General features: G+C 38.0%; 1 long non-coding RNA gene across 1 annotated transcript; it reads right to left on the reverse strand.

Moving 5' to 3' along the window:
• Positions 1-9,793: 9,793 nt before the first annotated feature.
• LOC120322604 lies at positions 9,794-13,125 on the reverse strand. The gene is made up of 2 exons (XR_005562399.1): positions 12,539-13,125; positions 9,794-11,355 (listed from the first exon to the last, which is right to left on the reverse strand). It is a non-coding gene; the product is annotated as an uncharacterized LOC120322604 (long non-coding RNA).
• Between the last annotated feature and the right edge of the window lie 2,084 nt (positions 13,126-15,209).

Consider the following 15,209-nt stretch of genomic DNA (forward strand, 5'->3'; position numbering starts at 1 on the left):
ATTTTAGGGAGATAATTTAGGTTTTGTAGATAAGCTCTGAGAAAGAGGAAAGAAAAATTCCTTCTCACAAGCAAAATGCAGTTCCAGTGCCACATTGTTGTTGAGGCTTTTGTTCTAGATCATAGTCACAATGGCCTTGGTGCCAGTAATAGAGCAGAGATGGAGCAGATAGTAAGATTTTGTTTGTATTGATTAAAGAAGATCACTTCTGAGAAATTATAACAATGTTGGCATAAGTCACTCCTCCCAAGTTGTCTGAGATGAAGTAAAAAGCGAGAACAGGGCAGAATCAGGCTCTACTTGCTTTGTCTGAGAGCCAAAAGAGAGGTATATCTATAGAAGCAGATAAAGAAATGTATAGAATACGTGAGAATGTATTTCCACATCTAAAGATAAAGTCATAGGCATTCAAAACAGAAACATATTGAAATATCTTGTTTATTTTATTATATCTATAAACTTGTTGTCAGGACTTGATTCTTCTTTGTCTTGTTCCCTGTTTTGTAGCAAGCTCTGTAGTAGCAAGCGGTTGAAGAGTACACTTTACCAGTAGTCTCCATGTAGGATTATTTCTGTTTTCTTTCCTGTGTCTAGCTCACCATTAATTCAATAGAATGAGGGTGTATAAACCTCCAAGATTTACACTTCTTCAGACATGAAAATCTACCTCCTAAAGGCTGTTGTGGTTGTTGTTAGCGAAGTCCTCTTGCTGCAGAGATGAGAGTCAGGTGAGTAGATGTGAGTTATGATTAAGGCACCTGTTTAGCCTTGGGCTTGATTGAATAGGGAAGAGAAGATAAATACCCTGTGAGACTAGTGCTGAGTCATCCAAGAGGTTTCTGCAGCCTTTTGTGGATGCATATGCATAATTTTGGAACCAGGCCCAGGTAAGTAAGTAATAAGATACTTGTAAAAAAATTCAGTGAAGGGGAAATTACATTCACTATTATGTAGATCATAAGAATGACCACACTAGGGGAGGCCAGATTTTTTAACCAGCAGTAGGTAAAAATTAATGCCCAAAAAATGCTGTAAAAGCAACAAATATTATAATATGTTCTCTAAATGCTCTCCCAACCTCCAACACTTTTGAAGCTCAGGAGTCTTCTGAGTCAGAGTTTGCTTCACTGCATTTAGTAACTTGCAATGGATTTGTTTTCTGTTTGTTTTGTCGCTTGAAAATATGTAAATTCATAGCATGCACCCCATCCATGTTTGTAAGGAATGAAGTACTGCTTTGCTGAGTTTGAGATCTTGTTACTGGTATGTTTGGAGCTTTTGAAGTTCCTGACTTACGCTGTTTTGGCTTGTGTTCTTTCCAAAATGGAAGAAAATGGGAGAAAATTTGAGCCATCTTTCAACACTGCACTATCTAGATTTCTAGATAACGTCTGGGACACAAGAGAATGTAGTGTGAAGAACTCTGCATAGCATTGCCTCAAGCTGTCAACAGCAGGAGAGAGGGATTTGGCACTGATCCCACATGCTATAGCTGGGGGGCTGAATGTTCAAAACCTATTAAGGAGTAATTCTGCATACAGTTTATATTGCCAATAACTGTATTTAGCGCAGTACAAATGAGTAATCAATTACTTTCACATTTGAAGAACTCTCACTTAGATATTTACATTCAAATACAACGAAGCAGAGGTTGGCTATAACAGTCAGGTTCAGGGCTGGCAGGAGCAGGACCAGCCACCACACCTTCTCTTCTTCATTGCAAATAAAATGAAAGCCTTCACAATGTTTTTCACAAAAATTTTTGATGTAGGTTTCCTGGGTTATAAGAGAGTCTAATGTAGAAATCTGGACCACAGAGTGTTAAAGAAGAATTCTGATACACTGTTAAATGTCCTAGACTGTAAAATAAGAGTAATAATAAAACATGGTAGAAAGTATAAAACAGATGAGAGAAAAATGCTGGGAATCTTATTGAGTTGGTAGAACATTAAAATCTCATAGAATTTTATAAAACATTGTTTACACAGGTATTGTTTCCACTGTTAATGGCAAAAACTTAATTTCAAGGTAGCATTTTGTAAGATTTATCAAAATGAATATGGGAAACAATAGACAACAGCATGAAGCACAGATGAAACAAGAGCTTCTTTTGTTGGAGCCTCTGAAGAGTGTGTAATCAGAGCTCAAGTCTATGACACTTGAAAAGAAAAACTGTCAGTTCTGAACCACAAGATTAACATCCCTGCCTGTACTTAAAAGATGAATACCTCTTTTCAGTTATCTTTCCTGCAGTTGAACTGTCAAGAACAGACATCTTGAAAGCATGTTTTTTGAGTGTCTTAAAAGGGCTATCCTCGGGATGGAAAGAGACAGAAGTCTGCAGTCTAGATAAAGGAATGTGGTACCTTGCATCTTCTAGGTCACCCTGAGATTATGGCTCAAACACAAGATGTACTAAGAAACACCTTAAATTTCATTTAATATGCTTGATCAATTTAATTCTTGATAATTTGATTTTGTAGCTTGCAAGAGGTCTCACAATTAGATTGAATTAAAAGCATGACTTTTTGGAGAATACACTGATGGCAGGTTTAAAAACCAAAGTATGAGAAATTTTGTGGCTGATGTAGGCCTACTTTTCTGTCCCATTTAGTCTGTGTTGCAACTTGAAGTTTGTAGTCTGCAGGTATGTCTAAGTACTGTTGCTAGGTAACAACATGCATCTTAGAAGGTGAAAGTGTATTTCTGGACTGATTGTAGCCTTTCGATATCCCTCCTCTTATCAGGCGTTAGAGAGAACACAGAGCCAGTCTCTTCTCAGAGGTGTATGGTGAAAAGACAAGGAGATATGAACAAAACATGTGAGAAGGGAAGTTCCAGTTGTACATGAGCAACAAATACATGGGGAGGATGGTCCAGCAGTCAAAACAGGTTGTTCAGCAGCTGTAAAACCTGTACCCTTGAGGTTTTTTGCAATTCAGCCTGAAAAGACCATGATCAATCTAATCTAGCTGTAAAGTTCGCCTTGCTTTGAGTGGGACACTGGACTTGATCTCCTGTGATCATCCCCGACTAAATTTTTCTGTAAGTATGCATGACAGAGGCTTCCACAAGATACTGTTGCTTTTGTATAAGGAACAATGTAATTCCCATACAAGATCAAATGAAAAATATTCAAACGGTTCAGCACACTGGTCTTTGGCAATAAGCAGCAACCAGAGTTTCACAGGAAGATGTAAGAAATATCCCTGAAGGCAGATATAGGACCAGCTGCTTCTACAGTGTTAAGCTTTTTTTTCCTATCTGATATAGATTGCTTAAATGTAAGTCTGCAGGCATAAGACTCAGTCTATGTTCCCAATCAGTGGCATTAGTCATAAGTCTTAAAGTCCAGTCTTTTCATGACTCCTTTTAAAGTTTTGTCCCAAATTACTTCCCGTGGAAAAGAATTGCGTAGTTTAATTAGACACTTTGTAAAAATTATTTCCTTTGAGTATCCTTTTTGTCCACTTGTTTCTGAATAATGTGTCCCCCTCTCCAAAACTAGCACAATGTCACCTTTCATAAGCAGTGATTAGTCTGGAATTTTCTGTTCCAAATGAAGGTCCATCAATTACTTACCTTCCTGGATTATTCTCTATGTCACTCCTTGCAGAGCGTAATATTTTTGGGATATTGCTGCCTTAAGCTGACAAGGTCTGGCTGATAGCAAAACAAGATATGTCATAGTTTCCAATCCCAATCACCTGTAGTAGGGCAAAAGGAGAGTCTGCTCCTTACATAAAACTAATTTCTCATCCACCTCTCCCTTTTTTTATTGCTGGGTTAATTTTTGACTGGATCAGGTCCTGAATCCAGGGGAGGGTCTTACACATATTTAGGCTAGTGCAACCAAGCTAGAGGTGGTGATCATCAACATGACGACAGAGCCATCTCTCCCACTCTTAGACCAGTTGAAAGTGTCTGTGGGAACAGTTACTCCTGCAAGCTGACCTTTATCTAACCATGGATGCACACTTGACAGAGACTTTTACTGAGCTTAGGAGAGTGATTTTTAATTGCTTATTTATTAATAACTTCATTTAAATGTCATTGTTCAACATGTCACACAGCAAAAATTTCCTGTAGGAAGTGGAAAGCAGTTGGATTTTATCTGGAAGTCTTTGATATTTGTAAAGCCTGACCTGGATTTTTCCAACTAAGTTGACTGAAAAACATTTTCCATTTCCCTGGATTTGATAACCACATTTAGGACTTCCTTTAGAGTATCCTTGATTGAAAAGCTTATTCAAGTAAATCTTTTTTCCCAGAAAGACTTTAAGGTTGCCTTAACATTCTTTTAAATGTGAAAACCTGTACTGTAGAGATAAATGAGACTTGTCAGAGATTACACAGGATACAGAAGATGATGTGATGATGGACTATATCTTTCCTGCCATCACCCTGTAGTGCTTTGCAGCCATATCCCTTTCCTTTTCAGGTTATTGTAAATGGCATTTAGGATCAGCCATCCACAAGTCACCAACATCATCAGAAGCCTATGAAAATATAGATTTGCTCACTGTGAAAAGTCCCAAGAAGTTTTCGTTCCGGGCAAGGTCAGCATATTCTGTTTTTAATGAATAAGCATTGAATAAAAGAGAAGTTTTGACTTCTTGTTCAGTATTAATTATAGAAAACACCTCTTTGACTCCTTTCCTGTTTGAAAGTTCTCACTTGTACATCTGTTCTGGATTACCTGTCTTATGACCACATCAGTCACATCCCAGATGCAGCCATAAACTCCAGTATGTATTTCCCTGTGTTACTGAGGTGACACCTCTTCAGTGTCTTCCACCTCAGCAACTGCATTAACCAAGAGTCGAGCTGGATAAAAAAATGGGATACCCAGGGCTGTGAGCTGCTTGCGATGGTTCAGTATTCACTGCCCCTGGAGAAAGCTGGCAGTCTGGATCCAGATGGTTTTCCTAAGGAGCCCAGTGAGCAGATCCAACACTGTAGATCAATGTGTGCTCTGAGTTGCTTTCAGCAGTTTTGCTGTACAAGTGATACATTGGTATGTCAGCAACTTCCCAGCATTGTTTTGAAACAGCGAGTTGGTTAAGAAGACATTCTGTTCCTGTCGTCCTGTATTATCACTCACTTGCTCAACAACAACAAAAAAACCCACCAAAACCCCCCAAACTTTGTGTCAAAATCCATGAGTCAAGAGCATAAATCTACAAATAGGTGCTATTTGTCTTCCTCCTCTCTTATCATAAAGAAATTGCTTAGGAAATAATTTTTCCATGATAATCTAGAGTCAGCTGGTTTATACACGTACCTGCATAACATCAAAATTCATGTCAACCAACAGTGGTGCCTTTTTAGAGGAGCATAACTACAGTGTGATCTGCCAGCCATCCTTGCAGCTATTTAATCCCCTGACCTAAATTTAGATGTTTGTTACTACCACCATCACTACTACTATTTACTTCTATGATTAAAGGGAGAAATAATGCCTCTATCTGCACACAGCTGTAAAGCTGTGCCAGAGTATGTTTTGCTCTGTTTGTTACTTCTGCTGGGGCAGAAAAGTGCTCTTCCTCATATGGTGTTAGTTTGACTGCAGGGTAGATAAAGCAAATGTAGAAGTAAAATCTTGGGACAGAGACTATTCTAAAATTTGAACAAGTTTTCTTTAATGTGTTTTATTTCTGGGCTTTTTGTGGATGTTGCATATCTTGGCTTAATTGAAGGTCAGACTCATTTATGTGAGAAAAACCAGTCTTGTTCTTTTCCTGGATGAAGTTGAGGAATCTCAGGAATCTCATGCAAGTAATTTTGTGAAATATCCATCACAGCTTTACAGCAGTTTGGATGCAGTCTTAGGCATACTCTGAACAATGCTCTGTCACATAAACAAGGAGTACTAAAAGAAAAATGTCCTTCTTTCAAAGGTGTCTGTTGTCTATGAGCCAATAACTTGTTATTTTACCAAGGACTGAAAGGTAATGGCAAGACCTCACAGTCTCCATGTATGCAGTGGGGATCCATTTTTGCTAGAATGGTATTTGACTTTATTTTTTAGCTGACTTGAGCCAGAACTCCCAGATAATCCATGCTGCCTACACATTAAATCTCACTTTGTCTAAGTTGGTTGAGCCAAGGACTTGCCAGGAGGAGTGACTCAGGCATAGGGATAGCCAAGTTCCCATGAAAGTCTATCCCTCTGGGCTCTGTGGGTGCAGATGGCTCTGGCAACTTCACAATAAGCTCAGGCTCAGCTGCAGCACTGAAAGCATGAGCTTAATGTGCCTCAGTTTCATGTGGTTTAAATAACAAATTTTTTTGATGCAAAAAACCCCAACCAAACTCTGTTGGAGGATGTGTCTCTATTCATGCTGAAATAATGTGAATCCCATATTCCAGTATTCCTTCTATTTCATAAGATCTCATGAAGCACCATTCCTGCAGCTGCCTCTGCAGGCAGAAGCTAGTGGTGCATTCATGGGAACAGCCTCTGTCCCTTTATGCTGTAGGAGGGGCTTACACAGATGTCCTTGAATGCTTTCTGCATCTTCAGTTGTTGTAGTTTTCAGGAAGCAAAATGGTTTTGCAAGGCCCAAGGTTAGCTGGAGCCAGACTGTACTAATTCTGTAGTTTATCAATACTGTGATATTGTAATACTTCTCTAAGTAGATGTGAATGTGAGAACAGGGGTGAAAAGGGAAATGTGCAGTCGGAGAGAGGGTGAGGAAATGCACATAAAGCAGGAAAGAAATGAACTTGAAAGCAGAACATAGATAATAAAAATAGAAGCAGAAAAGGAAATTTGAAAAAAACCAAGAAGTAAAAAAGACATTAAGAAAAAAACACAACAAACCTTGATTCTCTTTGTCATAAGTACTTGGCTCAACTGCAACTGAGTCTGCAAGATGGAGATGCTGATAGTCTGCAGTGGGCATTGCTCACTTCTGCACAGATTCAAATGCTACTGCTAGGGATACAAAGAACAAATAGTGTCCAGGGAGAGCGAATGAGAGAGAAAGCAAAAGAAAGTCTTAGATCAATAGGGTGATTTAAACCTGCTCAGTATCAGAGATTTTGTAATATGTCATGAGATCCTATGGAAAAATGTGCACTTTTTGCTGAGGTTTTCTTATTTTCTTCTGCTGAATTTTGACCTTATTTCCTTTATTCATACTACTGACACATCCAGGGGAGTAGTGGCTCCTGGAAACAGTAAAGTTGGAGAGAGAGTGAGGAAATGATTAACTGGAAATTTGAGTTTCATGCAGATATTTGTGGGAGAAGCAGCTTTAAGGAAAAATGGTTAGACTGTGGTGGCTGGCTCTGAGACTCAAATTCCTGGACAGTGGGAGCCTCAGTTTGTGCTCCCAGGCTCACTGTGCAGCCCATGAGGAGTGGAGCAGGGAACCATCCAAATTCTTGGTGGTTGCTGCTGAGACCTAAGCAGTAAGTGGGTATGTTTGAAACTCAGGTCCTCCTGCAGGAGTATCATTCCATCTGTTTGTGATCTTGCAGTGTGAGGGACCAACAGGTTTGTCATGAGAAAGCTGTGGGAACAATCAGGACAAGAGGTTTCCTTCTTTTCACAATATGTGAATTAAAACATCTCCCAGGAAGTAAGAGATCCACATTTAACTTATTCCTTTACCAGAAAGGATTTAAATAGCTTTCCCTCCAAATTGCAGCAATCAATAGCTGTTCAATTTACTGTGGGAAAGAGGCTCTCTTTTTTTTCTGCATGATAACCAGAGTAGCTGGGGTGTTCATATGGAAGAAGGTTTCTGTTTCAGGATCATTAAATAATCATTGGATAAAACGCCTAAATTCTGTCTAACTGTGGGTTTGGGCTGGACTCTTGATTAAGTGGCAAAGCATTTGAATTTTGCTTATTTTACAGAGCACATATTAAAAAATAAACAGGATACAGGAATCTGGCTTGCAGTCAGAGGACATAAATCTTGTCCTGGAGGTCACCATCCTATAAGACGGAAGCAAACAAATCTATCTAAAAACACGGTTTCAATACTTTTTTTGCTGACTGACCAAATTATGTTAAAAGGAAGTCAGTTCAACATCACATTGACCTTTTCTCTGTGACGATGGCTATCATTGATTCAGTTACCTTAGTTTCTTTCAACAAGCACAAAGGGTTAATATATAAAGTATTTTGATTTAGTATATGGCTTTTGGACTATATTAACCCATTTAAATAGTCTGTTTCATTGTTACTAATCAAATCTGTCTTCAGCTGTGCAGGTTTTACAACTGACTAAAAAATAAAAGAAAAGAAACAAAACTTAAATATGTCTTCAGTTTCAGAGGAGCTGAGCACACTACAACAATTGTAAACTTCAGTGGGAGTACAAGTAGTCACTTCTGGAAACAAAACTTCATACAGTTATCTAAGTATTCTCAACTTGGGAGCAGGCCCTGTCCTGTGGAAAGATATAAACTTCTAAACCAGTTAGTTGTTTTTAAGGTTTTTCTCCAGCACTCCATCAAGTTTGAAAATTTAGTTCCAGTTATAATTAAGAAAGTGAAGGAAATCAGTACATTTCGATGTTTTCATCAAATAGCTGCATAGGTCTTTTCTTTGCCCTCCAGCAAAATCAGCAGCTTAGATAGATATTTTTGGATTTTTTTGAAATAGTTTCTTTTTTAGCTCTGAAAAACAGATAAAGAAAAAATACAGAATTAAGAGTTATTTGTTGAGACCAGAGACTCCTACATTTTGGAATGGAAAGAGAAAAAAAAAGTAGTGCTACTATTATGAGTGTTTCAGCTGAGAACTCAATAGTGTGTAGCAAAATCACTGCTAAAGCTAAGGAGCTGAAGTTCAAAGCACACACCTATAATGTGGGGAATAATAAAAAGATGAAAGGTTTGAATGGATAGAAGGCTCAAGATTTGTTGGTCTTTATGGAATGTAATTAATTTTTAAGTCCTCTTTTGACTTCATACAGTTCAGCTTAACTCACAGGGTCATCCTTTACAGTTTTACATCTGATAATTTGATTATGAAAATGAACTCTCCCACATAGCAGGGAATGCTAGCAGTCTTGTTCTGATAAGAGATATTTATACAGCACCACCAAATGACTTAAACATAAAGGGGCCATGTGCTTATCCTCATTTCTGATGACGAGTTCACTGTAGCTATCTAAAATTTGTCAGCACATGTTCATTTGGGGCCAGTGCTTTCCAGTGCTGCTTCAGAGCAACAACTTTAACTTGGATGTTCTGTGAATTTAGTTGCTGTGAATTGAGATTCTTTCTTTATGCTCACATCTTGAAATGGTGCCGGTAGTGGACCTAACTTTTAATCTATCCTTGATCAGGGAGAAAGGAAAATCTAAGGAATCTTGGGAAGGGGAGCAAGGGAAGAAAGGACTAATTTTTGTAAAAAGCAATATAATTGATAAATTTGCATAGCTGAGAGGTGAGTGAGCATAATACACTTGCTGTAAAGTGTTCCTTAGCAAGCCATGACAGCGAAGTAGGATTCCAAATCACAGTCATCTGTGGTTAAGTTTGGGGAGATGATGGTAGAATAAATGTGATGAAAATTATGTTTAGACTCACTGCTTACTGTCTCCTCTTTTCTTTGCCAAATGATGTAATCCAATAATCTTTTTCATTTATGCCCATAGCACAAATTCTGTCTTCAGTTACACAAATGTAAATTCCCATAGTCATAGTTTTTATCATATTAAAAGCAAATGTTTGCTGTTATATTACAGTGAAGTCTAGACTGCTGTTTCTAAAACACGGTATACTGTAACGTGTGTCAGTCTGCACAGATATTTTGTATAAGACCCCATTCTGTTAAAAAGTGAACGCTTTATTCATCACGGGTTTTTAAGTGTAATACCAGTATATGAAAGAAGTAACACAAGACTTTGTTCCAATGCTGCAAACATTAATAGCTGAGAAAAAATATGATCTACTAGTGCATTTCTGTGTTTCCAACAGTTGTATAAACTTCAGGTCAGCTAGAGTTGTATAAACTAGAAAAGTGCAGTGCACGTAAGATTTTATTTATAGAGAGGCTTCTGTGTGGAAAAGTCATTAAACCCTTTCACAAACTGTCTTTTTATACAGGAATCATTTATCTGGTAATGAAAGTCTTAAGTGGCTAGGCAAGTATCTTTGGAAAGAGAGAAAGAAAAATAATTCTAGATGTTTTCTGAGCTAATATTTGTTCTTTTTATGGATCTTTGAAAACTTGTATGGTGTGGCAGAAAATTTGTCTAAAATTTAATCCTAAAGCCCTTGTATGTGAAGAAAAAGACTCAGTTATTATTTGGAAGCGATTTTTCAAATCTGAGTTCCTTGTTCTAGCAGATACCCTATAGTTATGGGATCTCAAATACTTTGGATTTGGAAAGCTTTGGGCAGAAAGCTTCCTAGGCAGTGGAGAGACTGTGAAACACCCAAGAGACAGCTGGGTGGGACAAAAATTCAGTCACACAGTTTGTAGTGTGATTTTCTCCATATATGTACTCCATAAGAGCTTTCAGCTTTTAAGTGCACTTATCAGTAGGTTTCCTAAGCCCTGAACTTTGGTCTTCAATGAACTGGTAAATCTGGGATTAAATGAAAAATTCTGATTCTGCCTAAGTTTACACAGGACTGTGTTCTCACTTGTTTTTCTTCAGTCTTTACAGATTTTCTGCAGTCAAATATTAGGGAAGGACTTTCTAGTTGATCATCTTACTTGATTTTTAAATACTGATATTAATTCCTATTCTCTCCAGTCACCAACAGATTTGATGTCTGTGTTTGCAGTCACTTGCTTTGGATTCAAGATGTAGCTCTAATTCTAAAAAAACCTCCTTCTTCATTGTTCCTATTAAAAAGAATCTAATTTGGCATTTTTTTCTTATATGCACCATTATTCAGTATTTTATTTAACCTATGGCTGATTTAACATTGTCAGTTATAGATCACCTGTGCTGGAATATTTTAGAGGATTCTTCGGTAGTATGTTTGGATGATCATTAGTTGCCAGAGAGGGATTTTGGAATCAGGATAATTGAGGTGGGAAGGGACCACAGGAGGGCTCTGGTCCAAACTGCTGCACTATGCAGGGTCAGCCACAAGCTCAAGCTGGGGTTGGTCAGGGCTTTGGCCAGCCTCAGCATCTCGTTTCAGCTTCTTGCCCTCTGCAACGCACCATGGGCCTGACTCCATCTCCTCCAGAACCTCTGTGCAGGCACTGGCAGGTCCCTGGTAGGTGCCTGAATCCATCTGTTCCCCAAGCTGAGCAAGTCCCCTTCCCTCAGCCTTTCCTTACAGGGCTCCAGCCCCAGACCAACCGAACCATTGGTGTCCATTTTGTATGGAGGGGCCCAAAACTGGATGCAGTATTCTCAACATGGTCTAGAAAACAGTAAAAAATAAAAAATAGAAAATTGTAAATGTTCTACTGACATTTTAGTGACCAGAATGAGACACGTGGGCTCAGAAGAGGAACAGTCATCAGTTGATCTAAGGGCATGAGAGGAGAAAAGGTTCAAAAATACCCTTTCTGAGAGTAACAAAGTTCAGTCAGCACCAGAGTTCAGTATTTCCTGGAGAACTTTCTGTAACTGACTGCATATAATTTGTCTTGTGACTTCAATCCCCACATATCTCAGTGCAGTGCCTTTCTCTAATCATTGCATTCATCCATACACAATTCTCTCTCATGGAAGTACACTGAAGACACACAGTTTGAGAGGATTGATCCCATTTCCTCAGTACACAGGACTTGTGAGTCATTGCCACTACTTGTTTGAGCAGTATTACATGTAAGCATCTTAGTTGTATCTAAACACCCACACTGAAGTTTTTATGTAAGATTCAAATGTACCTGATTAGCATAAGAAAACCCAGCACATATTTGTAGAGCAGGTGCAAGCAATGTCTCATCTCTTCCTGAACAAAAGGTAATACATTCCCACAAGTGACTTAATCCAACCTTATCGTTAAAAATTATATGATTGTAAATGGATACAAAGGAAAGTTAAAAAGCTTCAAGTAATGCACTGTAATTATTAGTTAATATTCAAAAAGGGCAAGACGTTCAAAAAAAAAAGAGAAAAAATACACCACTAACTACCAACAACTAATTCACACACATTGCATTAATTTTAAGAATTAATTATGCTGTAAAATTTAAGCTTAAGTACATACAGCACGTGCAACGTAGGAGTGTGATGTAACAAGATCTGCAGCTCATGTTTTGACTTGTAGATTTAAAACCTAAGTGAATTGAAAGTAAATGTAAACCTGGAGGTTTTAAGTTTTATGATGCGGAACCCCATTGAAAAGGGAGAGTAGGAACTTGGTAGAATATGAATGATAGTAGTAGTCCCAAATTCATTTTATGATTTTTGTCACCTCAGTTAAAAATTGTTCAAGTATATATGCAACGAAGCATATTTAATTACTGTATACAGAAAAAGAGAGGAAATATGATAAACATTTCCTGATAAGAGGTCACAATGAGGTGACAGGATGTGAATTGGGCCTGGGTAATAAAATTTGTGTGTGAATGTGTACAGCAGGGAGTAAAAATTACCTGGGGAATTTAGTCCTATTGAAGAGTAAGATCTGTTGTGGATGACTCCCATCTAGAGATTTTCTAACCCTGGAGGAGAAAAAGGCACATAAAGGCTGATTAGATCAGCTCCAGGTTCTTCCAACCCAGGAAGCACTGCAGGGATGGCATTAGGGGACAGCCCTCTCAGTGACAAAGGCGAGCAAGGACAGGCCAGCTCTCCAGCCTCTCCTCTGCCCGGGGCTGGCCCCAGAGGTCAGGTCATAAGGAGAGGGGGCTGGACACTGGAACGGGCCTGCAAGGAAGCTCCCAAGGACTGCCAGTTATTAATGACCACTAATGCTCTTTTTAACAGGCTTATGAAGCACAGGGAGGTGCAGCAATAGTTGTCTGGATTGCTGAGCTGCTATTTATTGTATATTTACTAAGAAGAGGTTTTCTTCTGGTAACCTGAGTTTTGTTAATCTTTGTTAAATGTGTTGGCTGAGCATTTATATGCTTTTTCTATGTTTGTTTGGAAGACAGAAATTGCACTTCAGTTTTTCAATGGGATTTTTTTGTTCAACTGAATTTTGAGACTTTTTTTGTTTTGCCCCTTTTTTTTTTTTAATTTTCCTTAGAAACAAAATCTGCACATTTTAAAATTCTTTCCAAATGAAATTTTCAGTTAGATAGACTCGGCTTCAGGAAGTGTTGGGTAAAGATAGAAACTCTAATGCAAGATAATTCTCTCAAAGTTTTGCTAGCCCTTCTTTTTTGCTGCAGTTGTTCCACGAGAGTTTTTTACATTTGTGAATGTGGGAAAAAATGTTTGTGGCTCTGCAGACAACATGTTAGGTGTGCAGAGTGGCAGAGTTTTTCAGAAGCAAAAAGAAGCTATGAAAAGGCACTCTGGCCAGGCTTTGAGACCAGATATAAAATCATGCTCAAGCTTATGCAGTTTTTCTATGTGCACAAATATATAAAAATCTGCCTAAATGTAAAAGATTTAATTTAGCTGTGCTTTTATTCATAAGGTTTTCTTAACATGACAGGAGCTAGTTATGCTGATTTATTTAGTCTTTAAACCATCTAGGCATTAACGTCTAAGTATGCTTACAGTCCACAAAGAATCTGTTGGGAACGGAAGTGGGTCATTCCTACTTGATTTCTAAAGTGAACCAGTGATTACAGGGCAAGGCGGCCATGTGTGCAAGGTGCTCACTAGAGATTTTAAAACCTAAAGGGAAGGCACTAGTTCTGGATTGTAATTTATAAAGATGTGCAGAATGTTGGTTAACTTTGAACAACAATACAAAGAAAGTCAGTTTTATTATCTCTTGAGAAGCATAATGTTGGAATTGCATAACAAAAAAGTATATTTAACTGGCTGTATTCTGTGATAGTTGCTTGATTGGATATTGGTAAAAAGATATTAAATTACAGAGAATCCAACAATTGAACTTCAAAGGTAACAAAAAGGAATCCTTTAGCTACGTAGGTTACAAACTATTCAAAAGCTTTTCTGTACTGGTTTTCAGCAAGGATCTATAATTGTTTGTAATAGATTTTGGTTTTCATCATCTTGGTTCTAGGGCTTACTGAAGCTTCCTTATGCCAGAGCAACCTGAGTATTTCCCACATACCAAAAACCTTCTGAGTAAGGTAGAACTGATTATATCATTTTCTTCTGCCAGGTTTTCCTTTGAAGAAATTGTGAAGAACTGGCATATTGCTGAGCTCACCTTCCCAATATGTTTCCTGTAGCAAGAAGTAGTCCCTCAGCTTAAGAAACAAACCAACCAACCCCACAAAAACTAAGCAAACAAAAAGCCTGTTTGCCTGCTCACATTAAATATCAGTTCTGGGAGTGGTTAAGCTCTGTTAAGAAGTTACCCAGAAAAACTGTAGAATGTCCATCTTTGAAAATTTTAAAAACTTGACTTGATGAGGTTCTAATCAACCTGATATAACTTCTAAGTTAGTGGTGCCTTGATCAGGAAGTTTAATTAAATTACACCCAACCATCCCCTCAGCAGGAATCTCTCCATGAGAAGTTAAATCAGTCAAGTATATTAACTTACTGAATTCTGGAAACAGGATCCATTCAAATGTGGTTTAGAAGAGTTTGTTTTCTTAAGCACAGACAGCAGCTCTTTTGGGGCTTTCTTTCAAGTTTTTTTTAAAAATACATTCAGAATTTTTCCAAAAGGAAACATTGAAAACTGTTAGCAGCACAGACTAGTAACTCAGAGAGGTGCTCTCTGAGTGCAGAGTGTCTGTGTCACATATGTAACTTCAGCAGGTGTCTGTTGCCCCCTTCAGACTATTCCCAGTACTAGAGAAAAATAATTAGTTGGAAATTAATAGCATTCTTTTGCACTAATTTTTGGATGGAGATAGGGAGAAAAACTCTAAGAAGAAAGATACTATTAAGATAGTTGCTGAATGTTTTTTGATATTAGCAAAGGTTTTTCTTTGTGTTAGAAATGCACAGCAATGAAATTATCTTAATCAATATGACAAATGATACTTAAGTTACATCTTTAGCTCTCAGGTTCAATAGTCACAACTGAGGAAAAAAGATCTTAGAGCAAAGGCTGCAGACTGGGCTGTGGAAACTTGGAAATCAGTTCAAGCTTCCAGGGTGCATTTATACAGTTTTGGTTAAGTGATTCTAACTCTGTGATTCAGGTCTTCATATGCAAAACAA

The sequence above is a fragment of the Pipra filicauda genome, unplaced genomic scaffold (assembly GCF_003945595.2).
Source record: "Pipra filicauda isolate LSUMZ 115617 unplaced genomic scaffold, ASM394559v2 scaffold135_size2527700_pilon, whole genome shotgun sequence".
NCBI classification, from domain to species: Eukaryota; Metazoa; Chordata; class Aves; order Passeriformes; family Pipridae; genus Pipra; species Pipra filicauda.